The following is an 18,024-nucleotide window of genomic DNA, read 5'->3' on the forward strand; positions in this document are numbered from 1 at the left end:
GAAGGCATCAAAACTATGAATTAACACATGTGGAATTATATACTTAACAAAAAAGTGTGAAACAACTGAAAATATGTCTTATCACTAGGACTACTGGACTCGTGACCCCGCCTAGAACTACTGAAAGGAGTCATTTTGACTCCTTGCTTGTTTTCGTTTATTTTTAGAGTTTCATTTGTGGTTATTTATTAATAATTATATTTTTTGTAATGTATTATTATTGTGAGATCCAACAGTAATGCTTTTGATTGTTTTTTTTCTGCTTTTCTTATTTTTCTACAGAAAATAACAATAATTATAATAGACGTTTTTCAAACATTTTTTTTTATTCAAGTGCACACATATAAACAACAACTGAAGAACAAAAAGCAGAGAAAATGTAGGTGGAGGAGCATAAAAATGAAAATATGGCGCAGAATTCACCTTCTAAACATTTGGTGTTTCGCATTTTAGGCATTGCCTTTGATTTATGGCAGTACATTGCCCACACAAAGACTTACCACAAGTCTTACAATTTCCGACAGATCTATTTTTCTTGCACTTTTCGTTGATCTGGCAAAATTTTGTTTGAACCATCACTTCTGAGCATGTAGAAACTTGGGACATGGAACCCTTTTCCCTATCTGTGACATAAGGACCACTCAACTCTCTCACAAGCGTTTGCAAAAATGCCTTGCGTGACATTTTTTGGTGGGTAATCTCCTTGAATATTATCCATGCATTTATACCCGCAAAGTCTAAGGCATTTTCAAATGCATGAACAGGCCATCTCCTTGTGCATGTTCGTGTGGTATATTTTCGTGCCATCTGATCCACTACATCTACTCCATATTTTGTTTCAATGTAAAACTTTACCGTTTCTGGAGTTTTTTTAGCGGAATCAGACGCAACAACAACATCTGGATGGACGGAACTCAAAATGACAACATTTTTGTTGGGCTTTCCTTGATATACTGTAAGTGTAAAATTGTCTTCATTTCTAAACACTTTAGTGTTGTACAATTCCTCTTTCATGGATTTTATTTCTTTAGGCACTTCTCGCCTTATCTTGTTCAGTGTTCCCACGATGGTTGTTCCTTTGCTTTTTAGCTGTTTAGCTAATTTTACTGAAGTAAAATAATTATCGGTTGTAACATTGCGACCTTTTTTCAAAAACGGGTCCAATAACTTCATTACCACATGGTCAGCTAAACGGTCCTCAGCACGGCGTGTGTCATCTTTGCCTAGATAAGGGAAGCCATTTGCCAGATATTTGCTCCTCTTATCAACAGCTAGCCAATATTTGTGGCCATATTTATCTGGTTTGGAAGGCATGTACTGCGTGAATGGACACCTAGTTTTGCTTGGGAAAAGTTGCTCATCCACCATTATGTATGGGCCAGGTTTGTAACACGCAATACAATTTTCAATAAACCTGTCCCACACAGTAGAAAATAGAGCAAACTTGTCCGTTTGCAGTCTCTCCGATCGAGTAGATTTCTCATCAAATCTGAGAAACCTCATAATTTCAACAAAGCGGTCCCTAGACATTGTCGCTTTGCAAAACGGTATTCCCCAGTCATTACACCAAATACTGCTAATCGAGTGACGGTTCGTGCCAGATATTCCACGAGCATAGAATATCGCAATGAATGCATCTAGCTCCTCATCAGATAGAGTTTGTTCAGCATTACACAGTAATACAAGCAGGTAAAACACAAGGAAAATGTGAAAAGTTGACATGTAAATTGAACTACATCTATATGAACATCAGGGTAAATAAGACAGAGTGAAAAAATTATGCACAAAACTTTATAGCAACATTTAGTGACAAAAGGACCTCAACATATAGTAGGGAGTCAAAATGACTCCCTTCAGTAGTTCTTGGTAAATTTTTAAAAAAACGCGCAAATTTTTCACCAAAATTATTTATTCTCACAAAATCTTTTTTCACATCATATTTGAGGAAAAGTCACCGAGTTTCAAGCCGGAATTCTGAAAAATGTAGTCACAGAAGAGAAATAAAAAACGAAAGGAGTCAAAATGACTCCATCAGTAGTTCTAGTGTATATTCTAGGTTCTTCAAAGTAGCCACCTTTTGCTTTGATGACTGCTTTGCACACTCTTGGCATTCTCTTGATGAGCTTCAAGAGGTAAGTTTGCCAAAACTTATCTGAGAAAGCCTAAAACGTTTTGGAAGAATGTTCTCTGGTCAGATGAGACAAAAGTAGAGCTTTTTGGCAAAAAGCATCAACATAGAGTGTACAGGAAAAAAAAGGCATTCAAAGAAAAGAACACGGTCCCTACAGTCAAACATGGCGGAGGTTCCCTGATGTTTTGGGGTTGCTTTGTTGCCTCTGGCACTGGACTGCTTGACCGTGTGCATAGCATTATGAAGTCTGAAGACTACCAACAAATTTTGCAACATAATGTAGGGCCCAGTGTGAGAAAGCTGGGTCTCCTTCAGAGGTCATGGGTCTTCCAGCAGGACAATGACCCAAAACACACTTCCAAAAGCACTATAAAATAGTTTGAGAGAAAGCACTGGAGACTTCTAAGGTGGCCAGCAATGAGTCCAGACCTGAATCCCATAGAACACCCGTGGAGAGATCTCAAAATGGCAGTTTGGAGAAGGCACCCTTCAAATATCAGGGACCTGGAGCAGTTTGCCAAAGAAGAATGGTCTACAATTCCAGCAGAGCATTGTAAGAAACTCATTGATGGTTACCGGAAGCGGTTGTTCGCAGTTATTTTGGCTAAAGGTTGTGCAACCAAGTATTAGGCTGAGGGTGCCAATACTTTTTTCTGGCCCATTTTTGGAGTTTTGTGTGAAATGATCAATGATTTGATTTTTGCTTCATTCTCTTTTGTGTTTTTTCCTTGCAAGCAAATTAAATGAAGATAATAATACCAAAGAATTTGTGATTGCAATCATTTTCAGGAAGAAACTGAGTAATATCTGACAGAATTGCAGGGGTGCCAATACTTTTGGCCACCACTGTATCTTTCAGCGTGAATGCAGAGAGATGATTGGAGTAATACTTTTGTATGCAACTCCCTCAGTATGTAAAGCGCTGTCCCTTAGTATATGGGGTCTTCCCTTGTTATGTTCAGCGCTGAACATAAGGGAAAAAAATTTCCCTTCTTCCATAGCATCCCCTGTTGTTATGTATAGCCCCGTCCCTTATTACTTAGTATCCTCTATGGTTATGTTTAGCGCTGTATGTAAGGGAAAAAAATTGGCGTCTACAGAAGTGCACCAGAGCACCTGTGTGTTCATCACGTGACCTGTCACATGACCTCCAAAAATATCCTGTGAGAGAAAACATGATACATTGGGTGCTGGGGGGCCCATGCACTCTAAACTGCCCGGGGGCCTGGCGTCCCTTAATCTGCCCCTGTTGGCAATGTATCATATACTTATTTTCCTCACTGTATATACAGTACAGACCAAAAGTTTGGACACACCTTCTCATTTAAAGATTTTTCTGTACTTTCATGACTTTGAAAATTGTACATTCACACAGAAGGCATCAAAACTATGAATTAACACATGTGGAATTATATACTTAACAAAAAAGTGTGAAACAACTGAAAATATGTCTTATATTCTAGGTTCTTCAAAGTAGCCACCTTTTGCTTTGATGACTGCCTTGCACACTCTTGGCATTCTCTTGATGAGCTTCAAGAGGTAGTCACCAGAAATGGTCTTCTAACAATCTTGAAGGAGTTCCCAAAGATGCTTAGCACTTGTTGGCCTTTTTGCCTTCACTCTGCGGTCCAGCTCACCCCAAACCATCTTGATTGGGTTCAGGTCTGGTGACTGTGGAGGCCAGGTCATCTGGCGTAGCACCCCATCACTCTCCTTCTTGGTCAAATAGCCCTTACACAGCCTGGAGGTGTGTTTGGGGTCATTGTCCTGTTGAAAAATAAATGATGGTCCAACTAAATGCAAACCGGATGGAATAGCATGCCGCTGCAAGATGCTGTGGTAGCCATGCTGGTTCAGTATGCCTTCAATTTTGAATAAATCCCCAACAGTGCCACCAGCAAAGCACCCCCACACCATCACACCTCCTCCTCCATGCTTCACGGTGGGAACCAGGCATGTAGAGTCCATCCATTCACCTTTTCTGCGTCGCACAAAGACACGGTGGTTGGAACCAAAGTTTTCAAATTTGGACTCATCAGACCAAAGCACAGATTTCCACTGGTCTAATGTCCATTCCTTGTGTTCTTTAGCCCAAACAAGTCTCTTCTGCTTGTTGCCTGTCCTTAGCAGTGGTTTCCTAGCTGCTATTTTACCATGAAGGCCTGCTGCACAAAGTCTTCTCTTAACAGTTGTTGTAGTGTGTCAGCTGCTAGAACTCTGTGTGGCATTGACCTGGTCTCTAATCTGAGCTGTGGTTAACCTGCGATTTCTGAGCCTGGTGACTCAGATAAACTTATCCTCAGAAGCAGAGGTGACTCTTGGTCTTCCTTTCCTGGGGCGGTCCTCATGTGAGCCAGTTTCTTTGTAGCGCTTGATGGTTTTTGCAACTGCACTTGGGGACACTTTCAAAGTTTGCCCAATTTTTCGGACTGACTGACCTTCATTTCTTAAAGTAATGATGGCCACTTGTTTTTCTTTACTTGGCTGCTTTTTTCTTGCCATAATACAAATTCTAACAGTCTATTCCGTAGGACTATCAGCTGTGTATCCACCTGACTTCTGCACAACACAACTGATGGTCCCAACCCCATTTATAAGGCAAGAAATCCCACTTATTAAACCTGACAGGGCACACCTGTAAAGTGAAAACCATTTCCGGTGACTACCTCTTGAAGCTCATCAAGAGAATGCCAAGAGTGTGCAAAGCAGTCATCAAAGCAAAATGTGGCTACTTTTAAGAACCTAGAATATAAGACATATTTTCAGTTGTTTCACACTTTTTTGTTAAGTATATAATTCCACATGTGTTAATTCATAGTTTTGATGCCTTCAGTGTGAATGTACAATTTTCAAAGTAATGAAAATACAGAAAATTCTTGAAATCAGAAGGTGCTTCCAAACTTTTGGTCTGTACTGTATGTAGAACCTAAGATAAAAACAAAATGAGCAAATACCCTGTAATGAGTAAATGAATAGTAATAATACATGTAAATAACATAGGGGTCTTAGTTAACAATGTTTTGATCAAAAAAAGCATAAAAGCCATCCCACTGGGACAAGGTGTACCCAATCGGAATGGTCCTTTCCTTTAGTATTAAAACTTCACTTTGTGTCAGACGTCCTCAAGGCCGGGGTTTCAACTGATCAGACACCTGGCCTTGGGAAGCTATATAAATGAAATGCCTAGCTCAGAGCCATGCCACTATTGCTATTTATTTATTTACATACAAGGTATATGCTCTTTTTTTTTTTTTTATCTTAGGCTGTGTTTGTTAAATGGCCACAATATGAATGCACACCAATGCATTGCACGTATACCAAAATACATTATGCTGCAGTTCAATTTTTTGGGTTTAGTGTATATACAGGTGCTTCTCACTAAATTAGAATATCATCAAAAAGTTAATTTATTTCAGTTCTTCAATAAAAAAAGTGAAACTCATATTATAGTCATTATAAACAGAGTGATCTATTTCAAGTGTTTATTTCTGTTAATATTGATGATTATGGATTACAGCCAATGAAAACGCAAAAGTCATTATCTCAGTAAATTAGAATACTTAACAAAAAACATCTGCAAAGGCTTCTTATGCGTTTAAAAAAATGTCCTTTAGTCTGTTTCAGTAGGCTCCACAATCATGGGGAAGACTGCTGACTTGACAGATGTCCAGAAGGCAGTCATTGATACACTCCACAAGGAGAATAAGCCACAAAAGGTCATTGCTAAAGAAGATGGCTGTTCACAGAGTGCTGTATCCAAGCATATTAATGGAAAGTTGAGTGGAAGGAAAAAGTGTGGTAGAAAAAGTTACACAAGCAATTGGGATAACCGCAGCCTTGAAAGGATTGTTAAGAAATTTCCATTCAAAAATTTGGGGGAGATTCTCAAGGAGTGGACTGCTGCTGGAATCATTGCTTTAAGAGCTACAACACACAGATGTATCCAGGACATGGGCTACAAGTGTCTCATTACTTGTGTCAAGCCACTCATGACCAATAGACAACACCAGAAGCATCTTACCTGGGCCAAGGAGAAAAAGACCTGGATTGTTGCTCAGTGGTCCAAGGTGTTGTTTTCACGTGAAAGTAAATTTTACACTTCATTTGGAAATTAAGGTCCCAGAGTCTAGAGGAAGAGTGGAGAGGCACACAATCCAAGCTGCTTGAGGTCTAGTATGAAGTTTCCACAATCAGTGATGGTTTGGGGAGCCATGTCATCTGCTGGTGTAGGTCCACTGTGTTTTATCAAGAGCAAAGTCAGCGCAGCCGTCTACCAGGACATTTTAGAGCACTTCACGCTTCCCTCTGCTGACAAGCTTTTTGGAGATGGAGATTTCATTCTCCAGCAGGACTTGGCACCTGTCCACACTGCCAAAAGTACCAATACCTGGATTATAAACCACAGTATCACTGTGCTTGATTAGCCAGCAAACCCGCCTGACCTTAACCCCATAGAGGATCTATGGGGTATTGTCAAAAGGAAGATGAGAGACACCAGACCCAACAATGCAGATGAGCTGAAGGCTGCTATCAAAGCAACCTGGGCTTCCATAACACCTCAGCAGTGCCACAGGCTGATCGCCTCCATGCCACGCCGCATTGATGCAGTAATTGATGCAAAAAGAGCCCCGACCAAGTATTGAGTGCATTTACTGAACATACATTTCAGGAGGCCAACATTTCGGATTTTAAAATTATTTTTCAAGCTGTTATTATAAAGTATTCTAATTTACTGAGATAATGACGTTTGTGTTTTCATTGGCTGTAAGTCATAATCATCAACATTACCAGAAATAAACACTTGAAATAGATCACTCTGTTTGTAATGACTCTACATAATATATGAGTTTCACTTTTTGTATTAAAGAACTGAAATAAATTAACTTTTTGTTGATATTCTAATTTTGAGAGATGCACTTGTATGTGTATCTTTTGTTATTAGTACTTCCATGCATACTTCCTTGTAGTTCCTCATATGTCCACTAGATGGCGATCAAGTAGAATGATTTACACAATGCAATGATTCCTTGAAAGTAAATTGATTTTCCAGCTGAGCACATCTAACTTTCTCCTCCTTACCAACCATCACCAATCCTAAGGGAGAAATTATAGCAGCAACAGCAAGAACAGCATCACATCTGGTTGTGTATCGCAGGCACAGCACCGTTTCTAAAGAGCTCCCCTGAGACCATTAAGTAAATACCTAGAACTTGGATGTAATAATCTGCTCTGCTATGAAAGGCTTCAAATCATTTCTTTTTCTGTTGCATCTGATTGGGAGTTTAATGGTAGGTGTATATATTATGCCTAATATATATTTTCTGTATATAAACTATAATACTAATCTAGAGTTACACATATCTAAACACACAAACACAAATGCGAGGGATTTGCTATCACATTTATACTATTTCATCCACTTCTTTATCATGTTTATTAAATGTCGCACATGTCACGCCTAGGAGAACGGTCGGATTTTTTGCTTACACGTTTAAACTTCCGTCTAGATTTAGCAGACTCGCATTTTGCTGACAAATAACAAAACTAGCTTCATTTAATGTAAACTGTTACCTTTTGCCTAGGCCTTGGTGTGACGATTATTGCTACAAATCACCATGTAAAACTCCGAAGGGAGCAATAAAGTCTGCTACATCTGCAAATGTTAGATTCTTGATACATTTCCAAAGCAGATTGTATCTGCATTTATAAAATATTGAGCCAAATTTGACTTTGGAAATTAAAGTCGTTTTTTTTTGTATTGAATTAGATCATTATTTCTAATGTAAGTCAAGGCTGGCATGACTTGGACAACACGGAATATGACTGCTGGCCACTGGAAAAGCCTGATGAAGTGAATATGATCGACTGTGGAGGTAAGGTTGGCATAGAAAGACTAGGAATTTAGGAGGTTTGTGACATTCATTGGCTACGAAAGGTAAAAAATGTGCAGAAATGTTCTCTCCCTACAAATTGTCCAATTGTCCATAGTGTATTTTCATCAATCAATGACTCTAAATGGTCACTGAAAATAACTCTTTACCTAGGGTTAGAATTTTGCCATTATGGGCACATAATGCACGTTTTTCTTGCCCAGAAATATATCATTAACATGAATAACTTGAAGTGTAATATCATCTTAATAGCCTCTTACTAGTGGATCCATATGAAAAATAACCCTGCAATAAGATGGGGAATGTAAAACTCTGCCATCAGCAGAATACCAAGGATGGTTGCACAGCTGCGAAAAAAAATATTTGCCCCCTTACAGATATCTCCTATTGTTCATTTTCTTCCTTTTTATTGTTTCTAGTTTCCAATTTATTATATAAAATAGGACAAAAGCATCTAAACCTGTAACACTTACTTAGTTACCAAACAAAATTATCTGACCCCCAAAGGACTCATGTGAAATAATGATTTTTCCCTTTGAAACTAATGATCAGTCGCAGGAATAATACTAATAAATGATACCAACCTTTCATGTAAATGTTGAAAAATTCTCCACTATCATATTGTAGGACTGCTTAAGTTCAGACACATTGCTAGGTTATAATGCATACGAGTTCTCTCAAAAAATGAGAAAGTGTAAGTACTACTAGCTCTCTCATTTCCAATACTCCCAATTTTCTCTGTTGGGCAGGAGAAGGGAAAAGGATAACAACTTCTCCCTTCATGTTGCACCCATGTTACGGATGAACACTGGTAGTGGGTGAGGTTGTGACACCAATACAGAAAGTATTAAATAAAGTATTAGCATATAAAGATTGCTGCTACAGTAAATTATATAGCAATTTTTTTAAATCTTAAAAATATAATATTAAATATCCCAAACTATAACTTTTTGCTTTTACTGTTTTTATGTTTTAGTTATCTACTTGTTACCATTTATTCTATGCAGTAAAAGTTTACCTATGTGTTAAAGTGTTTTTTAAAGCTATTTATTTACCTTCTTTGGTTTCTCGGTGCTATTTTTAATATCTTTATGTAATTTCTGAACATAAAAAATTGTATGCTGAATTAGTGTTGAGCGAGTATGTTCTATTAACCCTTTCGCTGAGTATGCTCGGGCCGAGCTCCGAGTATTTACAGCTGCTCGGTGATAAGGTTGAATCGCTCCCGTGTGCATGATTTGCAACTGTTTGACAGCTTTATTACATGTGGGGAATGTGTAAGAAATAGACATTCCTCACATGTAATAAAGCTGTCAAACAGTCGCACATCATGCACACGGGAGTGATTCAAACATATCACCGAGCAGCTATAAATACTCGGAGCTCGGCCCGAGCATACTCGGACAGAACATACTCGCTCAACACTAATGCTGATCAATTATAATTACTTAGGACTAACAGTATCAGCCACTATGACAAACTAAAATGACTGAATTATAGGGAGTGTGTTCATATCCTCTTTAATAAATTTCCATCCATGTCTAGCACAGGAGAAATTACATTACAACATTGTCACTAGGACAAAACTAATAACTGGTTTTGGACAAAATTGTGTGGGCATTACTGATCATAAACAGGAAAATTTAACAGGTCCCATATTCTCAAAAACGTTCTGTCTGTGTTTTTCAGGGATAGAATTTGTACCCGTTGTAGTCCATTGGGCTATTCACACATCCATTTTTTCGGATTGAGTGTCTAGAAAAAAAAATTCTGTTTTTAGATATTAGTCTCGGATAAAACTCACCCATAAAAGTCTATAGGTCAGTGGAAAATTCTGACAGCACACTGATGGCATCTAGATTGCCTCATAGTGCAGTCTATTTTTCAGCGACTGTTTCATAGCTTGAGAAACCGCAATCAATTTTTTTTGCATGAGAGAAAAACTGATGAAACTCTGATAGTAAAATCTGACACCTGAACCAAACACTGATGAAAATCTGATCCAAAACACCGATGGAAATTTAACAATTTTTCACTTAAGCAAAAAAAAAAAAAGAATGACGTGAAAATAGTTTTAGGCTTATATTTATTGCAATTTAAGAGTTTCAGTGTTAAAATGTATATATTTACAATGCGAAATGTAACATGTAAGTTGCATACTTTCATAAAGTCGTCTTTTTCACTTCTCTGGAATGAGTGAATTGTTGATCAGTAAAGTGAACAGTGAAGATCATATAAATGTTAGAGCTAAGAACCTGGTATTAAAGAAGAATTAGGGCAAAATACTGAAGCTCAGCTTAACACCTTGAAGATGAAAGTTTCAGGGGATAGGTAATGTAAGGCTGTGTGCCCACGATGCGTTTTTTAAGCGTTTCCGCAGCGGCAAAAACGCTGCAGTACCAATTATTTTGCAGAAGCGCTGCGTTTTCGCCGCCATTGACTTGCATTAGAACACATGGATTACGCATCACTGTATATGTAGATGCGCATTCCATGCATTCTAATGTGCGGATGGTACCCAGGTCTGGAGAAGAGGAGACTCTCCTCCGGACCCGGGTACCATAGAAAACTGTAAAAAAAAGAATAAAATAAAAAATAAATGTGTACTTACCTTCTGGCGGCCCCCGCTGCGCTCCTCTTCACATGCCGGCAGTTCGCGATGGACTGAAGGACCTGCACTGACGTCATAGTCATGTGACAGGTCACGCGACGCTGACGTCGGCAGGTCTTTTAGTGTACCGCTGCCGGCAAGGGAGAACGGAGGGAAGCAAGACTGCGGGGGCCATCGGAGGGTAAATATATATTCATTTTTTATTTTTAACCATTCTTTCCGTCACACTATATAAATCCATGCCGGTTGCATGGATTTATATAGTGTGACCAAGTTGACAAGCACTTTCCAAGTCATGCTAAAATCGCTTGGAAAGCGCTTGACAACCCGCATGCGGAAATGCAAGTGAAGAACGCTTCACATCCGCATGTCCCTGGCAGGAAACACGCATGTACAATCCGCATGTACAATCCGCAGGCGTTTTTTTTCTGCCAGGGAGATGCAGAAACGCTCAGGAAAAAATCCTGAGCATTTCTGCATCGTGGACACATAGTCTAAAAGGTATTGTAGGTGGCTCTTATCTTGGTTGACAGTAGATCATTACTGAGAAAACACTTACTAATTGTATGATACCATCTGATAATACCAGGAACGCAAATAAGATAACCATGTGTCTTTCCTTGAGGTCAACTGATTTTCAAGCTGGTCATGTAAGCTACATACAGTATTGGTCAAAAGTCTGGACTCACCTGTTCATACAATGGTTTTTCTTGTTTATACTGGAATGTGCACGTTGTAGATTCAGACTGAAGGCAACAAAACCAAGCAGGGACACATATGGAAACTAGGAATTAAGAAACACGTGTGAAACAAACCAGAATTATGTATTATTAAACCTTAGAGTCCTCAAAGTACCCCAAATGCGAAGAGTATCTAATGCGGTCAACAGTATAAAAGGGATTACCTTGAGGAATCTAAGGTTTAACACATATTCTGGTTTGTTTCACAAATATTTTTTTACAATGGGTACATTCCAATAAGAACAAGGAAAACCATTGCATCAGCAGGTATGTTCACTGGTGCTGTAAGTGTATGTACAGTGTCACAAGTAGGCCCTATGGCTTGGTGGGGTTTAAAAATACATCTTGAAGGACTGGAAGTTGTACACAAATGCCTACCACTAGGAAAAACAAAAAGAGTCATCTTTGTAATGAATCACACAGGGCATAGCAGTTACATATCGTTATTTCCATGAAAAAAAATATAAATACTTATACTGACATGATATGAAATAGATGGTTGCTTTAAAGCTTGCATAGTGTCATGTAAAGGCATGGAGAAGTTGTTGACACCCCTCTTGAAGACTCTGTAGTAATATAATACATTAATATGTTATCTATGATTGTTTTGTCTGTTTTGAGGCCTGCAGCACTTAGAAAACCAGTGGACAGGGTTAACTATTAGGGCCAGCCCATGGTAGGAGGTGTTATATGGGCAAAAGGAACTCAGTTCCTGTTTGTCAGGGAGTTAGTGGAAACTAAAGAAAAGGGTAGAACCTATGGTCCTATTGTTCGCAGACCAGCATTGTTCTATGGGTGTTGTCACCACTTAATGTGGGATGTTCTGAGAAGTTGTGCCTGTTCCAAATTAAATTGTAAAATTCAAATACGTGCATGGAAGAGCCACACTGATACATTGAGCATTAAAGCAGCTCTCTCTTTATTACATCATTTGGTCAAGGTTTTATAGGTTTTTAATATTCATACTTTATAACAATATAATTGGCTCAGCTTATCTTTAAATATGTGCTGGCATTAGCATGCATACATCTCATTGGCTAAAGATAATACTGTCTACACCCAGCTGAAAAGTTTAGGTGTGTCTCTCACTTTGCTTTGTTTCTCCGGTATGTCTAAGTCTTTAGACAAAGAAATTCCTAAGTGACCCCTTATCACAAAACACACATATTGGTCCAAACTCCATTTCAGAAAGCAGGAAAGAAAATCCAAAATGGAGTCAGGATAGATAAATAAATTATGCTCTCACAATTTCCTTCTCTTGGGGCAATGGGTGTCTGTTCCAGCCAAAGTGCACGCTTATAGACTTCGCCAGATACATTCTCCTCCCCTAATAGAAGAAGACTATCATCCTACACCGCTTCACCGGATTCTCTGGATTGGCCTGTCTGTCACACTATTGGATGGACATACGCACACACAAGCCACAACAAGCAAGGAAATTATACGAGTGCCACATTCATGTGCTGGTCAAAGTTAGCATCCGACAGTTGGTCATAATAGATATCATTTATCCAGTCCACATTTTTATTCACTGCAATGATGGGGAATAGTGATTCAAGTCCTGCTGCTACTTGATCTCTGGCTTTGAACTCGTCTGGTACTCCTCTTGGGACTCTAATTGCGCTGATGTACACGTGAGGGTCAAAAGAAGTAGGAATGTTGGTGTCACGCTTGTCTGTATTCAGTGTCACAATCTGGAGTGGTATCAGGAATTAACAATAACACATGTACCCTTCAATTCAGCTTGTAGTACTGGATATGTCATAGAAAAATTTAAAATATTCTTTCTCCCCCTTAAGCCCCTCTTACCCCTCCCTTATCCACGATTTGTCAAATTGTCAAAGGACCAAGAGCTGACACCTGGACCATCTGCTCCTATGCAAATTAGCCCCCATAGCAGAAGTGGCTTGGACAGATGCTGGCACAAAGAAAAGTGCTACAAACCCAATTAGAATGCGAGTGTGCTTTCCCCTGGCACAGACCTGCGACAATTTACATCTAGCTGAGAAAACATTATTCCCAGGAAGTCAAAGGGAATTTAACAGAGGTCTGGCAGCTGGGACGAAGCCGACCCGAAATATGGAATATTGGAAGTTCCATAATTCTGATAATAATGGGGCCCATATTTTTAGTGGCAGGGTCAGCTAAGGAACAATATTGATATTTTCCCGTCACTGTATGCCCCTCTGGGGGGCTGTGGCGCAAAAGTAACAAAATAGCAGACCGCAACTATGTCATGTGTGGTCTCTAAAGGAAGGTAAATTCATAACGGAAAAGATGGTATTACTTCCGATCTTCGGCGATCAACCAATGATGAGTTATTGCAAAAGCCAGATATTCTAATAAAATATGAAGGCTGGAGACCAGCCCCCGTGATGTCATCCCAGGGGGTGTGTGGGCAGGTCTCCCCTTAGGCATAAAAGAATCCACAGAGGATGGATGAGCATTCATTGCGGGGAGTATATATTTATTATAAGCAATGGATCCCGTTCGGTAATGGTCAAATCTGCAGATCTTCCCTCTAGCTATATTGAATCATCTCTGCGATGGTATAGTAAGCTTCTTCTTTAATCCTTATTATTTTTTGTAACTGCATATGTATTGTAATGTCCCCTTTTGTAAAATCTTGTATATTTTTCATAACACTGCCTCCGTTTTGGATTAAATAAAAAATTTTATAGTCTTGTTTCTTTTGCTTTGTAATCGTTCCCTCCCCCGAAGCCATATACACTACCTGTTAGAACCCTCCTGTTTGTTTTTTCCATCTTGTGTTTTGCGGTCACGTGACATGCAGAAGTAGTGCTGTTGCAGAGTGTGACATGCAGAAGTAGTGCTGTTGCTTTAAAAGCATTAGCAACTATTAGAAGTAACACAAGCACAGGAGACAGGAAGTGTTTTGCTCCAGAAGCATCCAGCAACTAGAGGGGTTAACACAGTCACAGGAGAAGGGGAGTGTTTTAGCAGAGCCCCAGGGGATTGTGGGGAAGTTGTTTACTGTCTGGCTTGGGCCGAAGAGAAAGGTGGTGTGTGTTCTGTATCTTACGGAAGCGCCCCTGCAAGTGAAAAGGATTCAAGTCAGGAGTGAAGCTAAGCACAGGTCAGGTAGAGTTCCTCAACAAGCAGCGCAGAGTATTGTCAGGCAGAAAGATAAGTACTGGAAGAAATGGTGTCACAGGGATCAGCTCCCTCAGCAAACCCTCCCCTCCTCCTCCATCTCACTGTGCTGTAAAGAATGCTGTGTTCATTAATTTGCCTTTGGATTAGAACTGTGCTGTCCTGTACTACTGGGAAGACTGTGAACTGCTGTGCTACTAAGGAAACTGTACTGGAGCCTGTTGCTCATAAGAATTAACTTGCACTGGCTGTGCGTCTTCTTATTAAATGCTACTGTTCTACCGTTTATGAGGATTCTTGTCAAGTGTGTCTGGTCAGCAAGTGAAACAAACTATGCGGCTGTGCCTGAGGATCAATACCCCTGTGTGCCTAAGAGAAACTGCAGCACATGGTCTATGGTCACCCTGAGTGACGGTTCCCCCAGGATTCCAAAGAATTCATGTAACCTGTCTCGCCCCTATCTGAACCTAGCGGCATGCATGTGACAATAACCCTCTTAATGTATATGTCTGACTTCTTAACTGTTTTTTGTGACTACCGTAAACTCCATGACCACAAGATTATTTGCTTTTAACTTTCTTTTTTGCTGTGTTTTGCTGCTATTTATGCCTCTATATGAGGTTTCTGTTGATTGAAAGGAGTCTTAATGCTCTAGCTAAGGACGATCTGTACCTACCAACTCCTGAGTACCAAAGTACATTATCTATGTTTCTTGTGCCTTCTGCTAAGACACCTTTAACCTGTCATAAGTTCTGCATCCCAAACTGAGTCTTTTATCTTGCCTTTATGTATCTGGCTATTCCAAAATTTGACATCCTGCTTTTGCCATATTTTCGGATAAGATGTTGAATAGTGTTGAGAGAGCGTGCTCGTTTAACCCTTTAATTGAGCACGCTCGGGTGCTCGCCGAGCAGTTTCGGCATGTTCGGCATCTGTATTTGATCCGCTGCGGCTGCATGTGTCACGGCTGTTAGACAGCTGCGACACATGTAGGTATTGCCTAATAAACAGGCAATCCCTTAATGTGTCGCAGTTGTCTAACAGCTGTGACAAATGCAGCTGCGGCAGATCGTACATGGATGCCGAGCATGCCAAAAATACTCAGCAAACACCCGAGCGTGCTCGATTAAAAGGTTAAACGAGCACACTCGCTCAACACTAATGTTGAACATTTTGTTTGGTCATGGTTGCATCTGATCAATAAAAACTTTAATTTAGTGACTGTTCATCTATATAGGAATCACTTATAAATGTCTAGGAACTTTAACTGAGCGATGAAGGAAATGGCAGTGGAAGGCTCATATGAATGCTGTTATCTTTTATCATTATAATTTCCATTACCACCACTAATTCATTGTCTTTTCTCTCTTTTTCGATAGTTTTTTTTTGTTGTGCAATGCAGTAATCTCTTCTCTAAACTTTTTGTACCACTTTCTTGACAACCAAAGAATATTAATGAATTAGAGGTCATTGACCATGAGTAATGAGCTATGATTCCTCGGGAACTCTGCCAAAAGCAGGTTTCAGGATATGCATCATGTATACAGCACATAATATCCAGACGGTTCTCCGACACTTGTCATGACGGTGATGAATAATTCCGAGAAAGCGTTAGTTATGAAAAGTGGCATTTGTTTTATTAATTGTATTGATCTATATAACTTGTTCTTATTTGATTGGTTTATTGCAAACAGAAGAAAATTTGTACATTTTGCTAATAAACCTAATTTGCAATGGAAGTTGAATTGTTTCATTTGCTGTAAACGGCTTCTAACTAGCTGTCATTTTCACTACAGCACAAAACTTTCGGCTCACTTTTTACTGTCAATCCTATAAGGTCATATTCACATTAGTGTGTGTATGCCTTTCATCTCTGACCGATTGGTTGTTCTCATGTTTTTACAGATGAATATTATTTTATGGATCCATATTATGCCTTCCCTCTTTTGCTTAGAATTGTCATATAGTGACATATCCATAGACATTTCTATGTGTATTCTCTACAGGTCTGGAGATGGCGTGGGTGCTCCGGCCTCCCACAAAAGTCTTTAGTGGTGAAACATTTGACGTAATCTACTCTGTGTCCGTTTCTGATGACTTTTATACATTTGCTGTGACAAATGGGATCCTATCACACAGGTAAACTAGTTGAATATGTGTCCTGCAATTCAATACTGAGCATAATGTAAAATATTGAGTTTTTCACCTTTCAATAATAAATATATCTTTATAATGCTATCCTCTTAATAAACAGGTAAAGCTCTTTAAGACGTTCATCACTTTAGATCAGATTTCCCATTCTAGCATGTATTATACTTACTGGGGCAAAATAGTTAAACTTCTTAGAACTGCATATGTACTTTATATACTTATATGTCTTATATTTTCTTTATATAATATTTATTTTTTCACCGCAGTTTAGAAATATAGTAATATACGTTGATTTAGGTTAAGCTTCTATATAAATTTGAGGAATACTTATATGGAGCAGTAGCTTACATAGGAAATAAATCCAGTTAATATGTCTCTTTTTTAATGGGCAAAGCAAGCAAACTGCAAAAAACTGCAAAATGTATAAAAGATATTGCCAACTAAAACGGAGTTAGTACTCTGCAATAATTCATCTTAATATTGGACCCATCTGTACTACTCTGTATAGATGGATCATTCTAATTCAAAAAAGTATGAAAATGTAATCTATCAGTCAATAATAAATGTATATATACTTGTGCAGAGATACTGTATACTCACCAGAGGGTAAGTTAAGATGACATGATTTTTGTAAATATATAACATATTTTCCTCTATTTATCATTATAAATGTCTATGCGATGACTGTAAATGCAGATGTCATAATAGAAAAATGTTCACTATAAATTTAATTATTCGATTGCAAGATATGTCTCCTCACTCTGACATTCCAGGCCTGGCTTTTCACTCTCCACAAGGAGAAACCTTACCCCAAAGATCCCAGTCTTAAGCCTCTCACCTAGCCAAATCAGATGTCATACTTTGCACTGACGAGGGGCAATACTTCAAAACACGTGTCTGCAAATTGGGATCCTGGTTTGGCTTTCAAGTCATATGGCAAAACTTGACACAGGGTCGATATTGATTTTTAGGATTGCTACTAGAGTTCAAGTCCTCTTACCTCTGAAGAGACAATTTGCATATTTAATTTCCCAGAGGAGCATGCATGACGTATAAGTCTCCTCACTCTGACATGTCAGGCCTGGCTTGTCACTCTCCACAAGGAGAAATATTACCGCTTAGATCCAAGATATTTAACCACACTTTTCTGACAAGTGTTAATCATGGGTTAAAAAGGAGAAATAAGAATGGCTGCAATGTATTCCCATCAACCATTGTAAGAACTCACACACATGGTCTATGTGGAGGCACAAGGAGTCCCTGGACCATATATACCGAGCCATGGGAATTCCACATAAGGCTTCATTACAGATATACAGTGGGAAAAAAAAGTATTTAGTCAGCCACCAATTGTGCAAGTTCTCCCACTTAAAAAGATGAGAGAGG

The 18,024-nt window shown here is 39.0% G+C and overlaps 1 long non-coding RNA gene across 1 annotated transcript; it reads left to right on the forward strand.

Moving 5' to 3' along the window:
• Positions 1-7,226: 7,226 nt before the first annotated feature.
• On the forward strand, positions 7,227-16,808 carry LOC141165951 (uncharacterized). Its single transcript, XR_012251227.1, has 3 exons — positions 7,227-7,419; positions 7,899-8,004; positions 16,494-16,808. It is a non-coding gene; the product is annotated as an uncharacterized lncRNA (long non-coding RNA).
• The last annotated feature ends 1,216 nt before the right edge of the window (positions 16,809-18,024 follow it).

This window comes from Phyllobates terribilis, unplaced genomic scaffold (assembly GCF_046119375.1).
Source record: "Phyllobates terribilis strain yellow unplaced genomic scaffold, ASM4611937v1 Scaffold_1__5_contigs__length_1240528914, whole genome shotgun sequence".
NCBI classification, from domain to species: domain Eukaryota; kingdom Metazoa; phylum Chordata; class Amphibia; order Anura; family Dendrobatidae; genus Phyllobates; species Phyllobates terribilis.